Source organism: Apodemus sylvaticus, chromosome X (assembly GCF_947179515.1).
Source record: "Apodemus sylvaticus chromosome X, mApoSyl1.1, whole genome shotgun sequence".
In the NCBI taxonomy this organism is placed as follows: domain Eukaryota; kingdom Metazoa; phylum Chordata; class Mammalia; order Rodentia; family Muridae; genus Apodemus; species Apodemus sylvaticus.
The window spans coordinates 36,652,632-36,660,627 of NC_067495.1; the positions used below are offsets into that span (position 1 = coordinate 36,652,632).

The following is a 7,996-nucleotide window of genomic DNA, read 5'->3' on the forward strand; positions in this document are numbered from 1 at the left end:
AAGCCAATATGTGAATGTGCTTGGAAATGAACATTTCTAAATATATGCATTTGTGTGGATATTTGTCTGTAGTCAGCATTGCATTTGGGAATGTAAATATATGTAAGAACATGTGACTGGGTACATAACTCCCAAGTGTGTGTGCATACATTATACACATTACAGACTAAGTACAGACTTACCAATAATGAATCAGTGTCATATTAAGGAAAGAAATAAATATGCCTCCCCTTCGAAAAGTTCCCTACTTCATGACATCTGTACTTCCTGTTTCATTTCTGCTTGTAGCATGAGTCTGAATCTGCCTGTATGAGGAAGGCCATCTTGTGACTCACTCTCTCTCATTCTCCCCACTCCGTGTGTGCGTATGTGTGTCTGCCATGTGAGTATCAATTTCTGAAAAAGGGCTTCATTTCGCCTTTATTGAACAGCACAGAAAGCACCACATGGAGAAGGAATAAATTAAGAAGGCAAAAAATTCCTGCTTCCATAGTTTGGATTGATTTGATTGCATGGATGGCCACCATACTCACAGACATCATGGGTCCTCTTGTCTAACAGAGTTTTATAAGGTCTTCAAATGGACCCTGACAACAGTGCTACAAATATCATTGTTTTTTAGTTAATAACCATAAATGTGTTTATGCCTTCAGCCTTCATGGTGGATTTTAGGAGGTTGTTTTTCACCTCTGTATTTGCTGATTTTAGCGAATTATAAACTTCTTCTGGGTCAGGGGCATGGAAGAGTATGTAACAAGATTACAGCTATGCATTATCTTTGGTTGTAAAGGTCGGGAAGTCTAAGGCAAGTAAGTTTGGCTATTACATTGTTCTCGTACAGCCAGGTGACAGGCTGAGTACACAGTAGTATAACAGTCTCAATTCTTAAGTGATCTCAAGGTGTATTATTAACTTTGGCTGTGAGATCCAGAAAATGTTCCTGTCTTTTAGAATATAAGAGAGATTTTCTGGAACTTGCATCACTGTAATTCCACCTTTTTATTTTAATTAAAGAAGAAGCATGCCCATAGAAGTGGTCACCACGAAGAGCTAGCCGGTCAAGGCTCAGTATACTGCAGGGGTGCCTGGAATCAGCATCATATCATGGTTGTCCTTTTGAAAAAATTGCAAAGGAACATTAGGAATTTGAGGAAGAGGCAGACAAGTAGCTCGTCCTTTCCCACAAAAGACTATATCTTAAAATTTAATACTGAAATCAATTAGAAACTTTGAGCAAGTTAGTTATCAAGCAGCACATAAAGCTGTTTATTTTGAAGGCAGAAAGTTAAAGTTGTTGCAATTTGAATAGACAGAAATCAAACTGTTGCTGCTGTGGCAATGGTAACTATGAAGATATGATAGCTGCAATAATCATTCCAATGAACCTTTTTATGCATATGTGTTTCAGAGTATAATTGAGTTGTAGCAGATTTCCCCATGCCCTGGATTAGTCTGATTAACACAAGTCCCGGCTTGGACTTGTCTAAGAATTAAAAGGAGGAGATAAAAATCGTAGTGCAATAAGAAGTTTGATAAATGAGTAAGAATTAGAAGTGACATGTAGTTTACACATAGTTGAAATTCAGAAACATGTTCTTCTATTACTAACTTGCTGTCTTCTGTTGCCACTTCATGGTATGATTTTACCAATCCTGGTGGAATCCAGAGAAAGCTTGTATTAGAAGAATGTACAAATGAGTAGCCTAGGTTCCAAGTTACATATGGAATATGACTCGGACCTTGTTTTGTTTCCTTGAGGAAGTATTTCTAAAATCATGAGTTGAGACAAAAGTTTTTGGTTCTTGTGGTATTTTTTTCTGAAGATGCAAGGGTATGACTGAGAGAAATGACTTCTAGAATTTTAAATATAAGTTGCTTTCCTAAGTTAGTCCTGAGAAATTAAGCCCTTATCTACCCCTTTTGTTTTAAGTACTTGATATTTTTCAGTATTAAGCAAATTTGTTCAATTATGACTTAATTGTCTTGGGTAATAGTGACATGAATTTCTCAGTTGACAAAAGGAGATAAAAGGTTTAAATGTATACAAAGAACTATCATCTGTGTTTATCTGTTTTAGGACTTTCCTTAGAGAGAAAGCATTCAGGAAATGTCTGCAAACCACTCAAATGGGCTCACCTGTTAGACCGGAAGCATGGATAATCCCTGAAAAATTAACACAAACAAGGACAATTTAAGAATGTGCATAGGAATTCACATGAGTAACATCAAGTTGCCAGTGATCATTTGGATGAAGACCACAGATATTTCTGGTAACAAAATGAGTCTGAGGCATGAGCCAAGACAACTTGAAACACATCCTATTATATCTCAAGATATTTTCAATTTTCTTTTACAAACTTCCGAGGGATGGCAGACAGTTTTTGCTGTTTTGGAGGGGTACAAATCTCCTTTCACCACCCTCTTACACTTTATGTGAGATTTTATTATTTCCCATTCAAGCCTTTTTTTTCTCATAAGTCCAAGTGCAATCTCTAATGTATTGTATGTATATAGTAGGATGTCTTGAGCCACATAATAAGAATCAATGAACTGGAATTACTGATCTGGGAATGTTTTGAAGGCAAACAGGACAGCTATTACTGTTCTCCTACTTGTAGCACTTGCTCTAGGAATAATAAGAGAATACCACATTCTAGCATCAACACACCATGTTAACGACTCCTTGTTTGATCTATTGGCCCCATCTGAAAAATCCCCCATTTACTAGAAATTTTTGGAATATAGAAAAGATAGGTGAATTTCAGGTGCTGATGGAGGTCTTATATGGTCTCTCTGAAGTTGTTCTTGCATTAGCTAATGTACAAGTTTGGTCCCCTTAATCAGTGACTAATTTACCCCAAGACATTTGCATAGATGTATTTCAGTGGGCCTTAGGAAAAAGGATATTTACATATAGAGCTATCACAGCCCCACTGAAATGGATGCTCTCTACCCCAAATGGAGAAAGGCAAGGGTAAAATATGGGGTTGAAAAATAGTAGTTTTGTTTTGGAACACATGTTTCTGAACTTTTGCCACCAACCCCTTAGGCTGGGATTGTTTAGCTGTGATTGACATACCAGATCTTGTGTCTATAATGCCTTTTATGAGGAGCCAGATTATAAAATTATAATATAAGGTTTATATTATATTATATTATATTATATTATATTATATTATATTATATTATATTATATTATATACTGAGTCCAGTATGAGTTTGAGAAATGAAGTTCTTGATTTTGGCAACTTTAATCAAGGCTTTCTATGATCAGATAAGTATTAAATAAGCAATTGTGCAAATTAAATTAAAACTGGAATTTCTTGGAGTAGCTGGGAATAAACCATAATATAAATTTGACCAGTATAATCTGAATAAAATATATCTGGGAAAACAAAATATCTTTTTATAGTCCAATTTGATATGCCTTATACCAAGCCCAGGGCAGTTTGTTGAAAGGGCATAGAATTGTGGGGATTCTCTTTATTCCTCTTATTAAATCTAATTTTATGTCTTTGGTTATAGATAAGTCTAATCTCAAATTAATTTTAGTGATAGTAATCAAATCTCTTATTGTCTTTGGTTTAGGAGCACTGCTGGGGAATTCCTGCTTGGTTGAGTCTATTAAGCTGTCATTGGGCCTGAGAATTGGAATTCTAAGCTGACAGTGTAAGAGGACCGGTGGAAAGGGATGGGTGGGAGAACAAAGGGAGGGAATGGGGCTTATGTGACTTTTGGGGAGTGGGGAACCAGAAAAGGGGAAATCATTTGAAATGTAAATAAAAAATATATCGAATAAAATTAAAAAAAAAAAAAAAGAGGACCTGTTTGCGTCATCATGCTGCCCCCTGGCGTTTATTTTCCCATTTCCCCAAATTGGATTGCCTTGTCATCAGTTCTAGATCACAAAGAATAACCTTTTTACATTTTGGCCTATTTTTTTTTTTTTTTTTTTTTTTGCAGGGTGGGGTGGGTGGAGTGTTCTATTATACTGAGCTTTATTAGCAATTTTTTGTTCACATTATTTTTGGTAGTGTCCTCTTTTTACACATTTGAAGCACATAGATTCTAAGCTTTATGTGTCCTCTGTGTTGACATTTTGGCATGCTTTTATCATATCAACAATAGTGTAAAAAAGAGTAGCAACTACAGAAGGGTTTTTGCAATTAGAATTTTCATTTTTATAAGTTAATTAAAGGGATGAAGTGGCCTCCACACCATTATTATCTGCCTTTATATAGCTTGTACAACATAGTACATAAAGGGCTCTGTAGAATTTTGTCTGACCGTGGAAAACTACCTTGAGTATTAAGACCAGGAACTTTATTCTATACACTTATAGAAGCTTGGTTGATTTGGCTATTAACCTGCAGATCACTAACAAGCTGTTGGGCCACTGTTTTAATATTTTCTTGTCCGATCAATTGATTATAAGTTACATTTATGAGGGGATTCTGCTTTTGATTATGAAGCATTGACTATATTGAGCAGTGGTAAGAATTGTTTTCATAAAGAGTTGCCAGTCCAATACATTTGTGATAGTGTCTTTTAAATGGCTTTGAACCCCATTCTCTGTAATATTTTTGATTTTATATCTTTATATATGGTATATTGGGACCCTTCACTGGCAAGATTTTGTCCTACTGCTCCAATGAGTGCAAGAACAGCCAGCAATTCTTCTGCCTGAGAAACTTCTTTTTTCTTTCCCCAGTTGGAAAAAAAATCTCATTGTGGAAGCTGTATTGTGTTGCAATGTATCCCACCGTATATTCTTTTGTTCATACTTCTTACCTTGCAAATGTTCATTGCAATGACACCTTGGGTTGGTATAAAGTCTCTGGCTTCTGATACTTTTTCAATATAGGAACCTCACTGGGACTACTCTCATATATACTGTTGTTTCCCTGTTACTTGGAGAGCCTGTAGTTTTAGATCTGTAGGACTAGTCCTTTCAAGCACTCTTGCAGTTCATGTATGGGGTAGTTGTTGCAGTGGGCCAATTCAAAGCTTGGGTCTGGGGCTGAGAGGTATCTTAGATGGTCAGCCCAAAGGCTCCTTCACTCTCCTTCCCTTACGGCCGGTTCACCCAAAACCCCAACACCCAGGGCCACCCACGGCCAGCTTTACTGTATTGCCCAGGTGGGTGCAGGAAAAGGATCTCTCTCTCTCTCTCTCTCTCTCTCTCTCTCTCTCTCTCTCTCTCTCTCTCTCTCACCTCAGTCAGTGTCAACTATCCTGATTGCTGTAGGTGGCCAGGGGCAAGAGGAGGCTGGCATTTCTCCCTGGAACATGTCACCACATGGCAGACAAATGGTAGGGCTATTTCTCCCATACTCAGATATAGTGGGATTTTCGGTTCCTTTTAAAATCCAGTTATGTTATATAAACATGTTTTTGTTTTAATCCCAGGTATGAGATAAAGGGCTGCTTCAGATTATCCACAGCAATGGATTATTTGTCTTGTTCATACTCTTGCAGGGATGTGATTCTGTCAGCTGCAGATAGTTTAATTCTAAGGACTCTGTTTGTCAAATAAAATGGATAAAAACATAATGCCATCAAGTGGTACCTAGACATAGGGCAATGCAAAATGGAAAACTTAGTATCTAATGCTGTAGGGGAGATGGCAGGATGTGAAGGAATGAATATACTGTTTCAGGACATCCACAGAAAGTTGATTGCTGATACTGCCACTGGGTTCTTTCTCACTTTGCTTCCAGAAGGAGTTTTCTATATTTTCTTTTTCTTCCTCCTATATTCTGTCTCAATAAAGGTTGGGAGAATGGCCGAGCAATTGGAAAAATTTGAATGGATATGGGAAAGGGAGAATGCAAGGGTTCACCATAGCTCCAGGCTCAGCACAAGTACAGCAGCAAGTATGAGCCCTTTCAGACAAGGGCAGCTGAGAGTTACCAACTTATAAAAAAATTACTGATCTATAAAGTGTTTGGTTCATTGACAATCTCCTTTGAAGAAAACAACCAGTCTCATTAATGTTAGAGAAAAAGTCTTTTTTTTTTTCTTAGATTAAAAGGGGGGGGATGTAGTGAGAGTTGTGGCATTCTCCATTTCCTGGTGCTATTTGCTTCCCAAGCATTTCCATCTCTACCTGCAATTTTTCCAGTTGCTTCTCATATCCCTCTATGTCCAAAAAACCAGTTATGTTATATAAACATGTTTTGTTGTAATCTTAGGCGTGGGTTATGGGGCTGCTTCAGACTATCCACAGCAGCTGTGAGTTTGCCTTGTACATGTTGTGCTTTGGCCAGAGTGTGATTCTGCTAGCTGTGGATAGTTTAATTTTGAGGACTCTGGTGAGAATATCAATGCTAGAGTGTGTGAAGGGACTCTGAAGAATAAGAAGGCAGCTGCTGATTCCCCATTGATGCTCCTGGTTGCCATTGTTGCAGTTTGATTAAAAGAAGTTGGAGATAACCTGACAGCAAAGATTGGACTTGCCCTAAATAAACTATGTCTCTATTTAGCAGGAAGTAGCATGTAGAAGTCTAAAGCCCCTTTCCCCCTCTAACATTCTTTTTTTCCTACCTAGTGTTGGGCAGGGTTGGAAGGGATTAGGTTGGATAATTGTTAGAAGGGAAGTAGTGATGAATGAACCCAAATACAATAGCAAAATAAAATAGTGCCTACACTCATACCCTCAGGCTGGCTCCCCTGCTCCCCTGCCACCAGAGTCAGCTCTACTGTGCTGCCCAGGTGAGCTACAGGCCAACTCTCCTGAGTGCTGCAGCGGGTGAGGGGCAGGGTTTGCTCTCCTGCTCACATGATTCCAGAGCCAGGTCTCTTGCCTGCTGCAGATGTTGAGGCCTGAGATGAGAAAGATATCTCTCCTTCGTCCATGCCACTGCACAGAAGCTAAGGGGTAGGTCCAGCTCTCCCATGCTTATATCCTCAGGGCTGGCTCACCCACAACTCCTGAGTACTGCAGCTGGTTAGGAGCAGGGGCAATTTTCCTGCTCTCATGTCCCCAGGTCAGTTATCCCACGATGCCCAGGTGATGGGTGAGGCCAATTCTTCACAGCTCAGACCAGGAATGTCTCTCTAGTCTTTGGTGGTATCAGATCCCTGCTGTTGAAGGGCCACCGAGTGAGACACGGCAGTACAGTACCATGGTCTCATGTAACATCGCCAGGTACTCCCATCAGGCTGTTCCTCAATACCCCTGAATCTCCAGGTCTGCCTTACTTCATTGTGCCCCATATCTGTTTCTCTTTCTCTCCATTGCTCCACCACTTCCTTGTTTCTTTTAGTGGTGGAGACCTGGGATCTGTGTGTCAGGGGTCATATCAGGAGTGGTCTCAAGAGTGCCAAGATTAGTTCAGCAGCTGCCCTGCTCATGCATTATGGAGTTGGGCAGGAATCATCTTAGGCATGGCCCCAACCCCAGGCCTGCATGGTGATGGACTCAAGGTCATTTCATGGTAGCTTCCTGTCTGGGCCTTGTGGTGCCAAGTATGGTGGTCATCTCAGGCTTGCCTTTTTCAAGGAATGCTAGTTAGGCTAGCAATTATTCAGATATTCATAGGTCAGAATACCGAGCACAGACATAACCTCTTTCTTCTCTGTCACCTATTCAAGCACATGTGGCACAGCAGCCACACTTTCAAGGCCTCTAATGGCAGGGTCAATATTTAAAAAATAATAACAGCCAACAGTTTACAAGTTTCTCTTAATGATATTTTGTCTTCAATGGCTTTAATTTTAACTTCTGTGCCTAAGGGTAGTGGTTTAAAGGAGAATGGTTCCAATAAGCTCATATATTTGAATGCTAGATCCCTAATTGTTGTAACACTTTTGAGGATTATAAGGAGAAGGCCTCATTGGAGAAGGCGTGTTGATGTAGAAATTTCTGGATTCTTGGAGACTTAATTAGGTCATAATGGTGTTTTGCTGGGCCAGGCACAGGTGAAAGGATATTTTGCTAAAGCAGACACAGGAAATAGGACATTTTACTAAGGCAAACATGTAAAGGAATGTT

At 39.3% G+C, this 7,996-nt stretch overlaps 1 long non-coding RNA gene and 1 other non-coding gene across 2 annotated transcripts; one reads left to right on the forward strand and one right to left on the reverse strand.

The window, feature by feature from the left end:
- Window positions 1–313: 313 nt before the first annotated feature.
- On the forward strand, window positions 314–3,675 carry LOC127674369 (uncharacterized). The gene is made up of 3 exons (XR_007975353.1): window positions 314–382; window positions 2,078–2,270; window positions 3,589–3,675. It is a non-coding gene; the product is annotated as an uncharacterized LOC127674369 (long non-coding RNA).
- Window positions 3,676–7,509: 3,834 nt separating this feature from the next.
- Window positions 7,510–7,641, reverse strand: LOC127675927 (small nucleolar RNA SNORA17). Its single transcript, XR_007975603.1, has one exon. It is a non-coding gene; the product is annotated as a small nucleolar RNA SNORA17 (small nucleolar RNA).
- Between the last annotated feature and the right edge of the window lie 355 nt (window positions 7,642–7,996).